Raw genomic sequence first — 20,540 nt, 5'->3', positions numbered from 1 at the left:
GAGGGGGAAGAGGGGAGGGGGTTATGTAGCGTGTCCCTGGGGAGGGGGAAATGGAGAGTTTTGGGAAATCGAGAGTGTTGGGGAGTGTCAGAGGGCAAGTGAAGAGTGCTGGGGGAGGGGAGGGGGAAGTGGTATGTCAGAGAGGGGAGGGGGAGGTGGGTGTTTTCACCCTCAATTAGCTGCAATAGGCTATCGTATTCTCCGGTGCCAGTCACGAGCTGGAATTAATAACTTTCAGAGGTAGATTTAAGTATGGAAGTGGGGCGAACGCATATATCACCCCACCTGCCTCATATAAAATGGGGGGGGGGGGGGGGGGAGGAAGCAATTTTTTTTGGAAAATTTTGTAATGAATTTTTTGGAAACCCACAATCAGTTATTATCAATGTAAAAAAAAGGTTACAATGTAAGGTTGCAGAACGAGCCTCAAAACAGTGGCCAGTTTGAAGATTTAAAATTCTGGGTAGGCATTTTGAGGAACGATGTAGGAAAAGCCGAGGGCACGGACGAGACTTGGCAAGGTTATTGTTGGCAGCGTTGGGCATTTTACCGCTTGGCAATTTCCGAACTCGTCACGGTTACAAAAATCTACCCATCGCCCCCCAACCCCTGTAAAAGTTACAGAAATTAGAACCAAAAAAAAAATGGCAATCATTGATTTATTTGCAAATCATGGGTGGGTGGGTGGGAAATTTGTTTTCTGGAATGTTCTGAAAATGAAAGCATAACACACCCTGTGCAATGGTTGCAAGAAAAGGGGGAGTGGGGGGTCCAGGTGGCATTGTGCAAGGGAGAAAAGACAAGTTGGGCAGATCCAGGGGTTTTCGCACAGTTTCCCCGGCTGGATTGCAAGGGAGCTTTCTGCCCCCCACCCGCCGTGCTGCATCTATTTAAGACCCCCCTCGCCCTATTAGCTCTGCCTCTCTCTCCCCGCTACCAATCCTTTGCCATCTTATTTAACGTGGGCACTCAAGGAGAGAGGCTGCCAGCCAGCCAGTCCCTGGGAGCTGGGCATGCGCACGGCCGCCGCGGGGGAGGGGCCGCCGGGAGTTGTAGTTGGAGGCGCGGCGGGAGTCGGCGGGAGGACCGCGCGGGAGGACTACAGATCCCGGCGGCCCCCGCGGCAGACGCTCATCATTCACACACACACCGCCCCTCCCCCCCCCCCTCCTCCTCTCCTCCTCTCTCCCTCTCCTCACTTGAGCGATCGGCAGCAATGAGGGAGAGAGTGCAGCGAGAGAGGAGTTAACGTCAACCAGGAGGGGAAAGGGGAGCCATACCACCCGGGGAGCTGGCACAGGAGGGTAAGTCCGACCGACCGCCCCAGGGCGGGGTAATTCTGAGGGCGGGGAAGGAGCTGGTGAGATGGCAGAGAGAGAGGGGGGGAGGGGCAGGGTGTTGTGTGTGGGTATTTGTGTGGGTGTTTGTGTGTGTGGGGGGGGGGGGGTTACAGGTGCCAGCTCAGCATATTTGTCACTCTTAGCTCAATACACTTTATATACCTGCATCCATTGTGTTTGCTGCACTCAGCTAGAGTGAGGCATGGACAGAGGGAGAGCTGAGAGCAGCCCCAATGCAGGACAAAACTTTACAACTTCTTAAACACATCTGTCCCCCACCCCCACCCCCCCCCCACTCCCAAAAATTCCCATTCAAAAGTGTTTTGATCATTAGCTTAGTGTCAGGCCTAGTTTTGCTCTCCTCCTCCCCACCTGTTCATTTTCTTTGCAGTGTATATATATATATTTTTTTAAAAAGTATTTTAGTCTAATCTATTTTAGCTACTGGTACAAATTTTCTACAAAGTAAAAAAGGCGTTTTATTAAATTTACTTTGCCCTCTGCCATTAAGTTGTCGCTCGGGATGTTTGATGTTAGCTCAAAGGCTTGTATTCAGCAAACCCAGGACTGCTGGCTGTTTTCCAAATGGTTTTGGGCGTGTGTTTGTTCTCTGGGTGCAATACACTTGGTACCAGGGTAATTTGCCTTGCTCTTTCTCCGGAGCGGTATTGTTTTGGGGGATATTTTCGTTCTTTAAGGCTGTGGAGCGACTAAACCTTTAGGGTGTTATTTGGCTGATTGTGAGAGTGATAAAACTCTTGGTATTTGTGTTCTGTGTTATGTTTCTGGTAATATGTGCATGACCTGTTGATGCAGCCAATTGAATTAAAACTTGTAGTGTTAGTCATCAAAAATTAAACAGTGGCATTTAAAAGGGGAACAATTGTTGCCTAAAACACACAAAAATCGACCCCCCTCCCACCTACGCACAGGTGCGCGCGGCCCCCACCTACGCACACAAGATAAGGGCTCGTGGGGTTGGGGGTAATATATTAGCATGGACAGAGGATTGGTTAACGGACAGAAAACAGAGAGTAGGAATAAACGGTTCTCAGGTTTGCAGGCTGTAACTAGTGGGGTGCCACAAGGATCAGTGCTCGGGCCTCAGCTATTTACAATCTATATTAATGACTAAGATGAAGGGACCGAGTGTAATGTATCCAAGTTTGCTGACGATACAAAGCTAGATGGGAAAGTAAGATGTGAGGAGGACACAAAGAGTCTGCAAAATTGATATAGACAGATTAAGTGAGTGGGCAAGAAGGTGGCAGATGGAGTATAATGTAGGGAAATGTGAAGTTATCCACTTTGGTAGGAAGAACAGAAAAGCAGAATATTTGTTACAAGGTGAGAAACAAAGAAATGTTGGTATTCAGAGGAATTTGGGTGTCTTTGTACATGAATCTCAGAAAGTTAACATGCAGGTACAGCAAGCAATTAGGAAGGCAAATGGTATGTTAGCCTTTATTGCAAGGGGGTTGGAGTATAAGAGTAAGGAGGTCTTGCTGCAATTATATAGGGCTCTGGTGAGATCACACCTGTGTACAGTTTTGGTTTCCTTGCCTAAGGAAGGATATACTTGCCTCAGAGGCAGTGCAACGAAGGTTCGTTAGATTGATTCCTGGGATGAGAGTGTTGTCCTGTTAGGAGAGATTGTTGAGAATGGGCCTATACTCTCTGGAGTTTAGAAGAATGAGAGGTAATCTCATAGAAAAATATAAGATTCTGAGGGGGTTTGACAGGGTAGATGTTGAGAGGCTGTTTCCCTGACTGAAGAGTCTAGAACTAGGGGGCATAATCTCAGGATAAGGGGTTAGCCATTTAAGACTAAGATGAGGAGGAATTTCTTCACTCAGATGGTTGTGAATCTTTGGAATTCTCTACCCCAGAGGGCTGTCATTGAGTATGTTCAAGACTCGGATCAATAGATTTTTGGATACTAAGGGAATTGGGATCGGGCAGGAAAGTGGAGTTGAGGTCGAAGATCAGCCATGATCTTATTGAATGGCGGAGCAGGCTCGAGGGGCCGTATGGCCTACTCCTGCTCCTATTATGTTCTTCCACACAGGTGCACTCCCGCCTACACACAGACCGTATTTTTATGATACCAGAGTATGTTTGAAAGAGTCCAAGTTAAGTGAATTACTCAAAGGATGAAGGAAAGATCTGTTCTACATTAAGCGATATTCCCCTTGGATTCCCTTAATGTTAACGTTAATTAAAGACAGTGTCATATGTGCAGGAAAGTGTAAGTTGTCAGAGGGGTCAAAACAGCAGTCGTAGAATCTGGCAACAAAATCCCATCCAATTTCATTGGCCATGATCAGGTACGGTAGTGTAGTGGTTTATGTTACTGGACTAGTGATCCAGAGAATGTGAGTTCAAATCTCACTGTGGCTGTTTGAGAATTTGATCTACAATTTGAAATAAAATCTGGAAATAAGTCAGTTTCAGTAAAAGTGACCATGAAGATGTCAGATTGTCGTTAAAAACCCAACTGGTTCACGAATGTCCTTTTTGGGGAAGGAAACCTGCCGTCCTTACCCGGTCTGGGCCAGTATGTGAAAGATCGACTGTAAGCTGCCCTCTGAAGTAGCCCAGCAAGACACTTGGTTGTATCAAACCACCAAAGAGAACGTCATTGTGGGCGCACCTTCACCACACGGACTGCAGCGGTTCAAGAAGGAGGCTCACCACCACCTTCTCAAGGGCAATTAGGGATGGGCAATAAATGCCGGCCTCGCCAGCAACACCCAGATCCTGAGAATGAACGCTAATAATAATTTATTTAAAAATCCAGTACTGTGGCTATGATTTGGAAATTGCAAATAAGTGTGCAGTGTACATGTGGTTTTGCTTGTCGACAGAGTCATCGACTCCCCAGCCCGCACGAGAGCTTGAGATTCTAGATGAGGCTGTGTCTCACCAGGCCTCACCTCACGAGCCGCCTGTGAGGTGGCCAATGTTATCGCAGGATGTTTCAAAACCTGGTTATCCTCTATTAATCTAGAGGGTTTTTTTTTCTTGCTGAGGGGGTTGTGGTGACGATGGATTTATAATGGGGGGGGGGGGAGGGAGAGAAAGATTTTAACTGCCCTCTGGAATTGATTCATTACCATTTCAGTTTTAGACTTTTGGTGCTGGAATGCCATTAGTTAAAGACAACCATCTACGTGCCCCCTGCCTGCTATGCTCCCCCCACCACCTCCTCCTCCTCCTCCCCCGCCCCCCGCCCCCAACTCAATGGTTTTAGGTTCACATAAGGCACAATGGAAATTGGAAAAAGCAACAAGTTTAATGGCCCAGAAATTGTGCTGAGCTGTGAACCTCACCTGCAGCTCGATGAGTTATAAACTCACCCACAAACTATCCGTGGGCTTTTGGGCAGCAACATGCTTCATTTGGGAGCTGAAGAAAGTGCAGCGATCTTTCCCGGGCATCTTGTCAGCTGTGAGAATGGGGAAAGGACCTCTCTTTCCCCTCAACCAGTCAGCTTGACGCACCCTTGACAAGCCACGCAGAGTCAGAACCAGGAAGTGAAATCTACAGCAGTAAATTCAATATAAAATCAGTTAGAGAAAGCGATATTAAGAGAGGGTAAGAAATATTGAATTAAAAGACAGAGATAAAAGAGACAGAAGGAAAAAGTTTTTTTTTAAAAATTGGACTTTATAATAAAGTGTTTAACCACAATTAAAATCAGGTGTAATGAAGCTCCACTTTTTTGAAAGTTAATTTCCAGTGGCAGAAAGATTGTTTGATAGTCATTAAGACTTACCAGGCCGTTAAAAGTTAGTTTAGACCCCAAAAAACCCAGCGTACCTTTTTTAACGGAGAGATTAGTTTGTTTCCAGCTGAGCAATGCAGAAAGTCCGTGCTGGTTCATTCATTCAGCCAGTGAGATCTCTTTAACGTGAAGATTTCAAATGAGCAGGGCAAATGGTCGAGTAATTTCCGGATTTCCGTGTTTGACTGTGCCTGTGGTCTCCGGAACTTGCTCTTCAATTTGCCCTGAAATACCGGTGAGCCCTGTTAGCATCGCCTTTATTTTATGAGCAATTTCCAGGCCAATATCTCTTTACCGTTCTTTATTCGTTTATGGGATGTGGGCGTCGCTGGCGAGGCCGGCATTTATTGCCCATTCCTAATTGCCCTTGAGCAGGTGGTGGTGAGCCGCCTTCTTGAACTGCTGCAGTCCGTGTGGTGAAGGTTCTCCCACAGTGCTGTTAGGAAGGGAGTTTCAGGATTTTGACCCAACGACGATGAAGGAACGGCGATATATTTCCAAGTCGGGATGGTGTGTGACTTGGAGGGGAACGTACAGATGGTGGTGTTCCCATGTGCCTGCGACCCTTGTCCTTCTAGGTGGTAGAGGTTGCGGGTTTGGGAGGTGCTGTCGAAGAAGCCTTGGCGAGTTGCTGCATTGCATCCTGTAGATGGTACACAGTGCAGCCACGGTGCGCCGGTGGTGAAGGGAGTGAATGTTTAGGGTGGTGGATGGGGTTCCAATCAAGCGGGCTGCTTTGTCCTGGATGGTGTCGAGCTTCTTGAGTGTTGTTGGAGCTGCACTCATCCAGGCAAGTGGAGAGTATTCCATCATACTCCTGACTTGTGCCTTGTAGCTGGTGGAAAGGCTTTGGGGAGTCAGGAGGTGAGTCACTCGCCGCAGAATACCCAGCCTCTGACCTGCTCTTGTGGCCACAGTATTTATATGGCTGGTCCAGTTAAGTTTCTGGTCAATGGTGACCCCCTGGATGTTGATGGTGGGGGATTCGGCGATGGTAATGCCGTTGAATGTCAAGTGGAGGTGGTTAGACCCACTCTTGTTGGAGATGGTGATTGCCTGGCACTTGTCTGGCGCGACTGTTACTTGCCACATTTCAGCTCAAGCCTGGATGTTGTCCAGGTCTTGCTGCATGTGGGACCGGACTGCTTCATTACCTGAGGGGTTGCGAATGGAACTGAACACTGTGCAATCATCAGTAAACATCCCCATTTCTGACCTTATAATGGAGGGAAGGTCATTGATGAAGCAGCTGAAGATGGCTGGGCCTAGGACACTGCCTTGAGGAACTCCTGCAGCAATGTCCTAGGGCTGAGATGATTGGCCTCCAACAACCACTACCATCTTCCTTTGTGCTAGGTATGACTCCAACCACTGGAGAGTTTTCCCCCTGATTCCCATTGACTTCAATTTTACTAGGGCTCCTTGGTGCCACACTCAGTCAAATGCTGCCTTGATGTCAAGGGCAGTCACTCTCACCTCACCTCTGGAATTCAGCTCTCGTGTCCATGTTTGGACCAAGGCTTTAATGAGGTCTGGAGCCGAGTGGTCCTGGCGGAACCCAAACTGAGCATTGGTGAGCAGGTTATTGGTGAGTAAGTGCCGCTTGATAGCACTGTCGACAACACCTTCCATCACTTTGCTGATGATTGAGAGTAGACTGATGGGGCGGTAATTGGCCGGATTGGAATTGTCCTGCCTTTTGTGGACAGGACATACCTGGGCAATTTTCCACATTGTCGGGTAGATGCCAGTGTTGTAGCTGTACTGGAACAGCTTAGTTAGAGGCACGGCTAGTTCTGGAGCACAAGTCTTCAGCACGACAGCCGGGATGTTGTCGGGGCTCATAGCCTTTGTGGTATCCAGTGCACTCAACTATTTCTTGATATCACTTGGAGTGAATCGAATTGGCTGAAGACTGGCTTCTGTGATGGTGGGGATTTCGGGATGAGGCCGAGATGGATCATCTACTCGGCACTTCTGGCTGAAGATGGTTGCAAACGCTTTAGCCTTGTCTTTTGTACTGACATGCTGGTTTCTGCCATCATTGAGCATGGGGATGTTTGCAGAGCCTCCTCCTCCCGTTAGTTGTTTAATTGTCCTCCACCATTCATGACTGGATGTGGCACAACTGCAGAGCTTTGATCTGATCTGTTGGTTGTGGAATCGCTTGGCTCTGTCTATAGCATGTTGCTTCCACTGTTTAGCATGCATGTAGTCCTGCATTGTAGCTTCACCGGGTTGGCACCTCATTTTTAGGTAGGCCTGGTGCTGCTCCTGGCATGCTCTTCCACACTCCTCATTGAACCTGGGTTAATCCCCTGGCTTGTTGGTAATGGTAGAGTGAGGAATATCCCAGGCCATGAGGTTACAGATTGTGCTGGAATACAATTCTGCAGCTGTTGATGGCCCACAGCACCTCATGGATACCCAGTTTTGAGCTGCTCGATTTGGTCTGAATCTATCCCATTTAGCACGGTGGTAGTGCCACACAACATGTTGGATGGTATCCTCAGTGCGAAGATGGGACTTCGTCTCCATAAGGACTGTGCGGTGGTCACTCCCACCAATACTTTCATGGACAGATGCATCTGCGACAGGTAGATTGGTGAGGATGAGGTCAAGTAGGTTTTTCCCTCGTGTCGGTTCGCTCACCACCTGCCGCAGGCCCAGTCTGGCAGCTACGTCTTTCAGGACTTGGCCAGCTCGGTCGGTAGTACCGCTACCGAGCTACTCTTGGTGATGGACATTGAAGTCCCCCACCCAGAGTACATTTTGTGCCCTTGCTACCCTCAGTGCTTCCTCCAAGTGGTGCTCTTCATGGAGGAGGACTGATTCATCAGCTGAGGGAGGATGGTAGGTGGTAATCAGCAGAAGGTTTCCTTGGCCATGTTTGACCTGATGCCATGAGATTTCATGGGGTCTGGAGTCAATGTTGAGGACTCCCAGGGCCACTCCCTCCTGACTGTATATCACTGTACCGCCACCTCTAGTAGGTCTGACCTGCCAGTGGGACAGGACATACCCAGGGATGGTGATGGAAGAGTCGACCTCCTCTCATCCATTGGAGCTGAATTTCTGGTGAGATACTTGGACAGGCCCTCCCTGTCCAATTCCCTCCCAGACCAATAGGACATTCCCAAAGAAAAGTTATGTAAAAGCTCATAGATCAAATACCTGGGAACAAAGGAATGTACAGAACTGGGAAGGGCCATTGCGGCCCCTTTGGCTGGTCCCAGTGTGGGCTACAAGCTCTAAGGTTGACCGTTCTTCTAAAGGGCAATTCAGCTGGGCCAAAGCCGACCAACTCTTCCTGATGCAAGATGCCAAACTAATCACTTCATCAACAATACTCAACACAGCAAATCATCCGTGTTAAACTGCTTGTACCATTCACCCAGTCAAAATCAAGCATAGGTCAGCTGTGGCTCAGTGGGTCGCACTCTAGGCTCTGAATCAGAAGGTTGTGGGTTCAAGTCGCACTCCAGAGACTTGAGCACATAATCCAGGCTGACACTCCCAGTGCAGTACTGAGAGAGTGCTGCACTGTCGGAGGTACTGTCTTTCGGATGATACATTAAACAGAGGCCCCGTCTGCCCTCTCAGGTGGATGTAAAAGATCCCACGGCACTGTTTGTCTAATTTACTGCTTGTGGGATCTTGCTGTGCACAAATTGGCTGCCACATTTCCCTACATTACAACAGTGACTACTCTTCAAAATGTATTTCACTGGCTGTGAAGCGCTTTAGGACATACTGAGGATGTGACAAGTGCTATATAAATGCAAGTCATTTCTTAAATCATTGATATCAGTGAAAAATGTTTCCATTACCCTGAATGATCTGCCATCCCTGGCTCTTCCTCAGATTACTGTGCCTCTCAGGATCCTGGCACTTATTAAATCATTGGTGCAACTGCACTTAGGATGCTGGTCACTGCAGCACAAAAAGGATATCGCAGTTATTGAAAGGACACAGAAGAGAGCAACCAGAATGATTGAGCGGGATGGAGGGATTGGATTATGAGGACTGATTATGTAAATTGGGTGTGATCTCACTGGAAAAGAGAAGGTTGAGAGGTGATCTGATTGCTGTTTTAGGACTCGAAAGGGACTGGATAATGTCCACCGTGACGAGCTGTTTCACCCTGTCCAGAACAGTAGAACCAGAGGATACGGCCTGCACTTGAAGGGCGGCAAATTCAAAACTAATCTGCAGAAACAATATCTCAGTGAGTGAGTGGTCAGTCTGTGGGTCAGGGTCCCGAGGAAAACGGTGGAATCAGTTCGTGTTGATACATTCAAATACAAATTAGATAAGATTTCTTTCAGAAAATAACTTTCTGGGATACGGTATACGAGTAATTTGAGACTTGACATATGGTGAGTGTAACAGGACTGGGAGGAACAGGTGACTTTGGACCTGTGGTTCCCAAATCTCTCCACCACTGGGGGTTTTCCTCACCTCATGTCTGGGTGTGTTGTAGACTCATTGATATAGACTGATTGCTACAATTAGTCAACAACTCCATTATCATTGCATCATGCGACTTCCAGGATTGTAGAAGGCCAACTAGATGGACCTTGGTCTTTTTTTCATCTAGAAATTCTTATGTTACTGAAGCTCACTTTCACTCCATTGGATAGATTACAGAAGTTTACTTGGAAAAGCTGGGGCCGAGTATGTGAGTCACTATTTTCTGTATCTTACAAAGACTCTCCATAAAACTTTGTTCTCAAGGTGAAGGATGTTAGGGCTTTGAATCCAAAACTGATTGTATTCTTATTTTTTCTGTATCCTAACTTGCATCAAGTCCCGTTCACCCATCACCCCTGTGCTCGCTGACCTACATTGGCTCCCGGTCCGGGAATGCCTTGATTTTAAAGTTCTCATCCTTTTATTCAAATCCCTCCATGGCCTCGTCCCTCCCTATCTCTGTAACCTCCTCCAGCCTTACAACCATCCGAGATCTCTGCGCTCCTCCAATTCTGGCTTCTTGGCCATCCATGATTTCCTTTGCAGCACCATTGGTGGCCATGCCTTCAGCCGTCTAGGCCCTAAGCCCTGGAATTCCCTCCCTAAATCTCTCCGCCTCTCTCCACCTCTCCTCCTTCATGACGCTCCTTAAAACCTACCTCTTTGATCCTGTCCTAATATACCCTTATGTGGTTTAGTGTTAAATTTTGTTTGATAACGCTCCTGTGAAGTGCCTTGGGACATTTTACTATGTTACAGGCGCTATATAAATGCAAGTTGTTGTTGTTGACCATGACCATCTCAGGTGTCTTGTCCTGTAGCGGTAAGTGAGGCAGGGATGAAGATGGTACAGTTTATTTGGAACAGTTTGGCGTCCAAAGCCGTTGAGATGTGTTTGTACAGCTGGTTTTAGCGGAGATTTCCACCTCACTGTCATTGTAGGAACCTTGGTTAAGCCATGACTCATACAAACATAGGAAAATGGTGGGCAGGAAAAGGCCAGCTGATCCATCTAGCCTGCCCCTTGCTCTCGTTGCCTGGAGCATCCTGGCCAGGCACTTCCGACCCTCCCCCCATGCCTGGAGCGTCCCGGCCGGGCACTTCCGACCCTCCCCCCATGCCTGGAGCATCCCGGCCAGGCACTTCCGACCCTCCCCCCATGCCTGGAGCGTCCCGGCCGGGCACTTCCGACCCTCCCCCCATGCCTGGAGCGTCCCGGCCAGGCACTTCCGACCCTCCCCCCATGCCTGGAGCGTCCCGGCCGGGCACTTCCGACCCTCCCCCCATGCCTGGAGCGTCCCGGCCGGGCACTTCCGACCCTCCCCCAGCAGCCATGTAACTTCCTGGGAGAGGCAAAAAAAACAGGAAAAAAAACCCCCAAGGCTAAAAAGGGGGGAAAAAAATCTGGAGATTTCCTCTCCGACCCCCTCAGGTGTTCGAAACCAATCTAGGAGATGACGTGGACCATGTGTAGTCTATAAAGACACTAACCTTCTATATGATGTGATCTCTATCCCCGTCAATCCAGCTCCCTCTTGAAGGCAGAGAGTCAGCACCCACCGCACCAGCGGGCAATGTATTCCAGAGGCTCACTACTCTCTGGGAAAAGAAGAACAGCCCAACATCCAGTCTACTCCTACTCTTGCATAGTTTGAATGCATGTCCCCTGGTCCCCCCCACAATCTGTCAAACAGAAATAATCTATCAATAGGCATGCAATCCATCCCTATCATTAATTTATAGACCTCTATCAGGTCGCCTCTAAGTTTACACTGCTCTAAAGTAAAGAGACCCAGCTCTTCAATCCAGTCTGAGTAGCTAAGGTTCCTTAAGCTGGGAATCATCCTTGTAACTCCACTCTGAACCTTTTCCAAGGCCACTATATCACCCACCATTTGAGGGGACCGAAACTGGGCACAGTACTCCAGATGCAGTCTGACCAGCGACCTGTATAGTGTAAAAACGGTGTCCTTTGACTTGTACTGAATGGTTCCATTAATACAATACAAGACCCTGTTTGGTTTACCACCCATATTCCAGATTCTTTCAGGTTCACTGGTTGAACCCCTCCACCACCCCAGCTGTGAGAATGGGCCATGCTGCCGACTGGATCTGCGTTTTGCCCAAGTCCCAGTTCTTCACCTCTGAGTCTGTGCGGGCTTTCAACCACGGGGAGCATCGCAACCAAGGCCCGGACACGCCTCACCCAACCATCATGCGCTGGACAGCAATCGGGAACCCTAGCCGATTTTCTCCGCCCTCATCTTGGGGTGCCGACCTCAACCATATTGTGGCGGTCCCAACACTGCCCTGTCTGGGCTCGGCACGAAGCAGAGGGGGCGGGCGAGCGAGGAGGTCAGGTGGAAATTAGGATCCTGCAATTGGGCGCAGCAGCACACGGTACGTTTACACACTGAGACATCTAGCACTTCAGTGAAACAGGTGTTAGTGAGTGACTGTTGTTTTGTGGGAGAGCAGGTATCGCAGCTGGGGGTATACCCTTTTAATTAGGGGGTAAGCCCCTTTAATTAGATTTATTTTTAAGGATGTGTCAAGTGATAACAGTACTGTCAATAATAATAATTATAAAAATAAATGGTTTCTAAACCTAACCATAACCACAAACCCTGACACGAAACTCTAACCACTAACCCCTAACGATTAACTCTAACCCCTAACGACTAACCCTAAGCCCTAACTCTGACCATAATCCTAACCCCAACCCCTAACCACTATTAACCCTTCAGTAGGTAACTACTAACCCTAAATCGTGCGTTGTCAGTAGCACGGGACAGACTGCGGTGTCAGTGTTTATTGAGATGTTATCGATGATAATACAGGTCATCAGCGTTTTCAATAGTCACCCCATTATTTTAAACCGCACGTGACACGTTATTAAAATATCATGGTCTCACCACACCCTGATCAGATCACTGATCCGTCTGTCGCTACCTAAAGAAGTTCAGGATAGTATTAGATTAAAAGAAGAGACCTATAATGTTGCCAAAAAGAGGAGTCAGCCTGAGGATTGGGAGAGTTTTAGAAACCAGCAAAGGACGACCAAAAAATTGATAAAAAGAGAGAAAATAGAATATGAAAGTAAACTAGCAAGAAATATAAAAACAGATTGTAAGAGCTTCCAGAAGTATGTAAAAAGGAAGAGAGTAGCAAAAGTAAATGTTGGTCCCTTAGAGGCAGAGACAAGAGAAATTATAATGGGGAATCAGGAAATGGTAGAGACGTTCAACAAATATTATGTATCTGTCTTCACAGTAGAAGACACAAAAAACATTGCGGAAATAGTGGGGAACCAAGGGGCTAATGAGAGGGAGGAACTTACGGTAATTATTATCAGTAGAGAAAAGAACCAGTAGAGAAAGTAATGGCTAAATTAAAATAATTAAAAGTTGACAAATCCCCTGGACCTGATGGCCTATATCCTAGGGTTCTAAAAGAGGTGGCTGCAGACATATTGGATGCATTGGTTGTGGTCGTTTAAAATTCCCTAGATTCTAGAACAGTCCCAGTGGATTGGAAGGTAGCAAATGTAATCCCGCTATTCAAGAAAGGAGGGAGAGAGAAATCAGGGAACTACAGACCAGTTAGTCTCACGTCACTCGTTGGGAAAATGCTGGAATCCATTATTAAGGAAATGATAACAGGGCACTTAGAAAATCATAATATGATTAGGCAGAGTCAACATGGTTTTATGGAAGGGAAATCATGTTTAACAAATTTATTAGTTTTTTGAGGATGTAACTAGCAGGATAGATAAAGTGGAACCAGTGGATGTAGTATATTTGGATTTTCAAAAGGCATTCGATAAGGTGCCACATAAAAGGTTGTTACGCAAGGTAAGGGCTCATGGGGTTGGGGGTAAGATATTAGCACAGATAGCGGATTGGTTAACGGACAGAAAACAGAGAGTAGGGATAAACGGGTAATTCTCAGGTTGGCAGGCTGTAACTAGTGGGGTGCCGCAAGGATCGGTGCTTGGGCCTCAGCTATTTACAATCTATATTAATGACTAAGATGAAGGGACCGAGTGTAATGTATCCAAGTTTGCTGACTATACAAAGCTAGGTGGGAAAGTAAGCTGTGAGGAGGACACAGAATCTGCAAATGGATATAGACAGGTTAAGTGAGTGGGGAAGAATGTGGCAGATGGAGTATAATGTGGGGAAATGTGAGGCTATTCATTTTGGTTGGAAGAATAGAGAAACAGAACATTCTTTAAATGATGAGAAACTATTAAATGTTGGTGTTCAGAGAGATTTGGGTGTCCTGGTACAAGAAACACAAAAAGTTGACATGCAGGTACGGCAAGCAATTAGGAAGGTAAATGGCATGTTGGCCTTTACTGCAAGGGGGTTGGAGTACAAGAGTAAGGAAGTCTTGCTGCAATTGTACAGGTGAGACTACATCTGGAGTTGAAGATCAGCCATGATCTAATTGAATGGCAGAGCAGGCTCGAGGGGCCGTATGGCCTACTCCTGCTCCTATTTCTTATGTTCTTGCAGAGTCAACAGGAGCATTCGGAGGAGATAACTCTCTGCCTGGGGTAGGCTCCCTCCCTGGGTGTGACTCTTTAACGGATGTAGAGTGGGGTGTAAGCGGGTGGCAGGCATCCCAGGGTAAAATCAGTGCAATAGTGGGAGGAAGGCACTCTCCCCTCCAAAAAAAAATCTAAAGGGTTTAATAACGAGGACAAAATGGGTGAGTGAGTGGAGGGAACAATCCAGTTAAAAGGGAAAGAGCTTTTCAACCAGTGACACGTCCCCCTGGCAAGTTCCACTGGCGAATGGCTGGTGTCCAGGGTCAGTACGGACCAGAGTCACTGTCAGCTGGGCCAAGTCTCTGAGCTGGCACTGAATTAGTAGACGTGTTCTGAACTGAAAACAATGCCTGGGTGCTTTGATCTGCATCTGGCCGATTGCGCACTGTGACTCTTTTGTGTGGAATGCTGATTAGGAGGTTCTGTAAACAAATCAACTGAACTTGGCACAGCTCCCTGAGGGCATCCGGCCTGACCTGCCTCTGTTGCTCTGTCGACCCAGTCCAGCATTACACCCTCTTACCACCGAGCATAGAGAGGGAAAAATCCACCTCCCCTCTCCCCTATTATGGACTCTACCCACCCATTTAATCTCCCTCCACACGCTGTCCCATCAAACACTCCCAGGGCAGGTACAGCATGGGTTAGATGCGTGTATCCAACTCATGCTGTACCTGCCGAAAGAGTGTTTAATAGGAGTGTGTAGAGGGAGCTTTACTCTGTATCTAACCCGTGCTGTACCTGCCCTGGGAGTGTTTGATGGGACAGTGTAGAGGGAGCTTTACTCTGTATCTAACCCGTGCTGTACCTGCCCTGGGAGTGTTTGATGGGACAGTGTAGAGGGAGCTTTACTCTGTATCTAACCCGTGCTGTACCTGCCCTGGGAGTGTTTGATGGGACAGTGTAGAGGGAGCTTTACTCTGTATCTAACCCGTGCTGTACCTGCCCTGGGAGTGTTTGATGGGACAGTGTAGAGGGAGCTTTACTCTGTATCTAACCCGTGCTGTACCTGCCCTGGGAGTGTTTGATGGGACAGTGTAGAGGGAGCTTTACTCTGTACCTAACCCATGCTATTCCTGCCCTGAGAGTGTTTGATGTGATGGTGTAGAGGGGGCTTTACTCTGTACCTAACCCATGCTATTCCTGCCCTGAGAGTGTTTGATGTGATGGTGTAGAGGGGGCTTTACTCTGTATCTAACCCGTGGTGTACCAGACTTGGGGAATATTTTATATTGACATTAGGTGCCTTTAATGAGCTCAAAATTCACAAAATTAATATTTAAATAAACTAAAAGCTATTTTTGAGCTGGAGCGACTGCAGACAGACTGAGAACGGAAGCTGGTGGAGACAGTGAGCAATCTGTGTCTGTTATTGCAGAATGGCTGGACCTGTTCCAGTTACTCTCCTGTCCTCGTATGTGTGAATAAAACACCAGCAGATAAGTGGGTTAGCAGCTCGACAACGACAAGAAGACAGCACTGTCGGGTGAGCAGAGGGTGCAAGTTACCCAAAGGATGCAATGCAGGCCTGGAAGTGCTGGCTTTCTGACAGCTGCTCCTGAGTGTCTCTGTTCCGAGTTTGCGAGCTAACTGCAGGAGCAGTACATGGTCCATTTGCAGAGAGCTCATGGGATCTCAAGTGTCTTCAAGGCTGAAATTGAGTGGGAGTTATTCAATGGGGAGGAGTGTGATGTGGTAAGTACTTTCAGAGACAGGCTGACCAAGGCAAAACGGAAGTTCATATTTGTGACACAAATTTATTATATCACTTGCTACTTTTAATAAACAGGCATAGACAAATATATATACACATATATACATATACACCCACACGCACATGCACAAACGTACACATACACAAGTATCCACACATATAGACATACATACACACACCCACACACATATGTACACATACACACAGATGTACACGCACACAAATGTACTCATGCACGCGCACACACAATTGCACCCGAATGTGTACACTCATACACACAAGTACACTTACACGCGCGCACACGCAAATCCACGTACATGCACACAGACGTATGCTCACAAATGTACACACGTACGCACACACATGTGCACCCATATTCGTTCACGCGCGTGCACACAGGTACACGCAAAATTATACCCGAATGTACGTACGCGCACACACACCAACAACAACAAGTTGGATTTATAAAGCGTCTTTAACGTAGTAAAACGTCCCAAGACTCTTCACAGGAGTGTAACCAAACAAAATTTGACACTGAGCCACATAAGGAGATATCATGACAGGTGACCAAAAGCTTGGTCAAAGAGGTAGGTTCTAAGGAGCGCCTTAATGGAGGAGAGAGAGGTAGAGATGCGGAGAGGTTTAGGGAGGGAATTCCAGAGCTTAGGGCCTAGGCAGCTGAAGACATGAAAGCCAATGATGGAGCAATTAAAATTGGGGCTGCGCAAGAGGCCAGAATTGGAGGAGCGCAGCGATGTCAGAGGGTTGTTGGGCTGGAGGAGGTTACAGAGATAAGGAGGGGCGAGGCCATGGAGTGATTTGAAAACAAGGATGAGAATTTAAAATCGAGACGTTGCCGGACTCGGAGCCAGTGTAGGTCAGTGAGCACAGGGATGATGGGTGAATGGGACTTGGTGTTAATTAGGATACGGGCAACAGAGTTTTTGGATGAGCTCAAGTTTATGGAGGGTGCAAGATGGGAGGCCAGCTAGGAGAGCATTGGAATAGTCCAGTGTGGAGGTAACAAATGCCTGGATGAGGGTTTCAGCAGCAGATGAGCCGAGGCAGGGGCAGGGACGGATGTTACAGAGGTGGAAGTAGGCGGTCTTGGTGATGGAGACGATATTTGTTCGGAAGCTCATCTCAGATTCAAATAGAACGCCGAGTTTGTTCAGCCTCAGACAGCGGCCAAGGAGAGGGATGGAGTCGGTGGCTAGGGAACGGAGTTTGCACCGAGGACCAAAGACAATGGCTTCGGTCTTCCCAATATTTAGTTGGAGAAATTTTTTGCTCATCTGGACAAGCAGCGTGACAAATGAGAGACAGTGGAGGGGTCGAGATGTGGTGGTGAGGTAGGGCTGAATGTCGTCAGCGTATATTTGGAATCTGATGTTATGTTTTCGTATGATGTCGCCAAGGGGCAGCGTGTCGATGAGAAATAGGAGGGGGCCAAGGATAAATCCTTGGGGGACCCCAGAGGTAACGGCGTGGGAGCAGGAAGAGAAGCCACTGCTGGTGTTTCTCTGGCTACGACTGGCTAGATGGGAATGGAACCAGGCAAGTGTAGTCCCACCCTGCTGGAAGACGGAGGAGGGGTTTTGGAGGAGGATGGTGTGGTCAACCGTGTCAAAGGCTGCAGACAGGTCGAGAAGGATGAGGAGGGATAGTTCACCATGGTCACAGTCACAGAGGATGTCATTTGTGACATTGATAAGGACCGTTTCAGTACTGTGGTAGGGGCGGAAACCTGATTGGAGGGATTCAAACATGGAGTTGCTGGAAAGATGGGCACGAATTTGGGAGGTGACAACACGTTCAAGGACTTTGGAGAGAAAAAGGAGGTTGGAGATGGGGCGGCAGTTTGCAAGGACAGAGGGCTCAAGGTTGGGTGTTTTGAGGACGGGGGTGATAACGGCAGATTTGATGGGAAGGGGGACAGTACCTAGTTAACAATATCAGCTAACGTGATGATATTAACAGACGCACGCGCTCACACACAAACACACAAAGCAGCATTTTGTACCTCCAGAAATTTGGCTGCCAGTTTGTGATACTTGACCTGTGAAAATGGGAACATTCTCCGCCCGCTCCCTCTTCCGATGGGCTCTGTGGGCCTTCACAGTCCTCACCCACGTGACCATTCTTCACGTGTGAATCTGCACTGAGTTTTCATGAACTATTGATCACGAAGGGAAATCGCCACCTCGCTCGACCCCGTCCTCCGCTGAGATCTACACACTGGGGCTTTCCACTGGAACGTGATAAGGAGCAGCAAGCCCTGACCCCAGCCGCTGCTCCAGCTCCGAAACCCAGAGCTCGAGCTCCTCCAGCTGACGACACTTCCTGCACCTGTGGTTATCCAGGACACGGGAAGCATCTTGGAGTTCCCACTTGGCGCAAGATGTGCATTCGACGGGACTGAGGTGCCCTGACATGCCTCCATTTATTAGATTGCTACTCAACTTAACAGAAATAAACTAAGGACTTAAAATATTGTTAGTATTAATTTGCTTACTGTTTACTTACTCCGATTAACCTACCCCTTTTTTTAATTTCCCAGTTCTTGGTGTAAACCAATGCCCTAGTTTAAAGAGGAAAAACTGGTAATTTGTCCTCCCGCTCTTTATGGGGCTACTCCACTCAGGTCCGGTCCGCTCCGCTCCACCCCACCGCTGCCTGTAGCTATGATAAATGTAAGGTTCATAGTACAGTAGAGAACCAAACTAAATACAGAAATTACAGAGCAGATCTAAAATAGCTAATAGGAGGGGCAAAGAGAGAGCATGAGAGTAGATTAGCGGCTAACATAAAAGGGAACCCAAAAGTCTTTTATAAACATATAAATAGTAAAAGGGTAGTCAAAGGAAGGGTGGGGTCAATTAGGGACCAAAAAAGATGATCTTATGGAGGCAGAAGGTATGGCTGAGCTAACAAATGAATACTTCACATCGGTCTTCACTAGAGGAGAGGATGCTGCTAATGGAGCAGTAAAGGATGGGATAAAAATAGATGAAGAGGAGGTACTTTAAAGGTTGGCAGTGCTCAAAGTAGAAAAGTCACCCGGTCCGGATGGGATGCATCCTAGGTTACTGAGGGAAGTAAGGGTGGAAATTGCGGAGGCTCTGGCCACAATCTTCCAATCCTCCTTGGACATGGGGACGGTGCCAGAGGACTGGAGGATTACAAATGTTACACCCCTGTTCAAAAAAAGGCAGAGGGATAAACCTGGCAAATACAGACCAGTCAGTCAGTGGGGAAACTTTGAGAGACAATAATTTGGGACAAAATGAATTGGCACCTGGAAAAGTATGGGCTAATAAATGAAAGGCAGCACAGATTTGTTAAAGGAAAATCGTGTTTGAATAACTTGATTGAGTTCTTTGATGAAGTAACGAGGAGGGTTGATGAGGGTAGTGTGGTCGATGTGTGTATGGACTTTCAAAAGGCATTTGATGAAGTGCCCCATAATAGACTTGTAAGCAAAATTAAAGCCCATGGGATTAAAGGGACAGTGACAGCGTGGATACAAAATTGGCGAAGGGACAGAAAGCAGAGAGTAGTGGTGAACGGTTGTTTTTCAGACTGGAGGGAAGTATACAGTGATATTCCCCAGGGGTCAGTATTAGGACCACTGCTCTTTTTGATAGATATTAATGACCTGGACTTGGATATAGAGGGTATAATTTCAAAGTATGCAGATGACACGAAACTAGGAAATGTAGTAAACAATGTGGAGGATAGTAACAGACTTCAGGAGGATATAGACAGACTGATGAAATGGACAGACACATGGCAGATAAAATTTAATGCAGAAAAGTGTAAAGTGATACATTTTGGTAGGAAGAATGAGGAGAGGCAATAAATAAATTAAATGGTATAATTTTAAAGGGGGTGCAGGCACAGAGAGACCTGGGGGTGTATGTACAAATCTTTGAAGGTGGCAGGACAAGTTGAGAAGGTTGTTAAAGAAGTATATGGGATCATGGCCTTTATTAATAGAGGCATAGAGTACAAAGGAAGGAAGTTATGCTAAACCTTTATAAAACACTGGTTATGCCTCAGCATGTGTTCAATTCTGGGCACCACACTTTCGGAAGGATGTCAAAGCCTTAGAGAGATTTACTAGAATGGTGCCAGGGATGAGGGACTTCAGTTATGTGGAGAAGCTGGGGTTGTTCCCCTTAGAGCAGAGAAGGTTTAGGGGCGATTTGATAGAGGGATTCTAAATCATGAACGGTTTTGATAGAGTAAATAAGGAGACACAGTTTCCAGGGGCAGGTGGGCCAGTAATCAGAGGACACAGATTTAAGGTGATTGGCAAAAGAACCAGAGGCGACATGAGGAAACTTTTTTTTTATGCAGTGAGTTGTTATGATCTGGAATGCACTGCCTGAAGGGGTGGTGGAAGCAGATTCAGTATTAACTTTCAAAAGGGAATTGGATAAATACTTGAAGTGGAAAAAATTTACAGGGCTATGGGGAAAGAGCAGGGGAGTTGAACTGATTGGATAGCTCTTTCAAAGAGCCAGCACCGGCACAATGGGCCGAACAGCCTTCTCTTGTGCCGTACCTACTATGATATATAGAATAATGGATACCCTGGAGTGAATCTAATCGAGGGGTTCAGCTGGATTATATATACCCAGGAGTGAATGACATAGAATTACATAG

At 47.2% G+C, this 20,540-nt stretch overlaps 1 protein-coding gene across 1 annotated transcript in view; it reads left to right on the top strand.

The window, feature by feature from the left end:
* Positions 1-1,199: 1,199 nt before the first annotated feature.
* LOC137325567 (nucleus accumbens-associated protein 1-like) overlaps positions 1,200-20,540 on the top strand; it is a 78,212-nt gene continuing 58,871 nt past the window's right edge. The window contains exon 1 of the mRNA XM_067990821.1: positions 1,200-1,304. The gene's annotated coding sequence lies outside the window, so the exon portion shown is untranslated. The remainder of the gene's footprint in view (positions 1,305-20,540) is intronic.

Source organism: Heptranchias perlo, chromosome 9 (assembly GCF_035084215.1).
Source record: "Heptranchias perlo isolate sHepPer1 chromosome 9, sHepPer1.hap1, whole genome shotgun sequence".
NCBI lineage: Eukaryota > Metazoa > Chordata > Chondrichthyes > Hexanchiformes > Hexanchidae > Heptranchias > Heptranchias perlo.
Note: the sequence above shows the minus strand (reverse complement) of the source record. Positions and strands in the feature narration are given on the sequence as shown.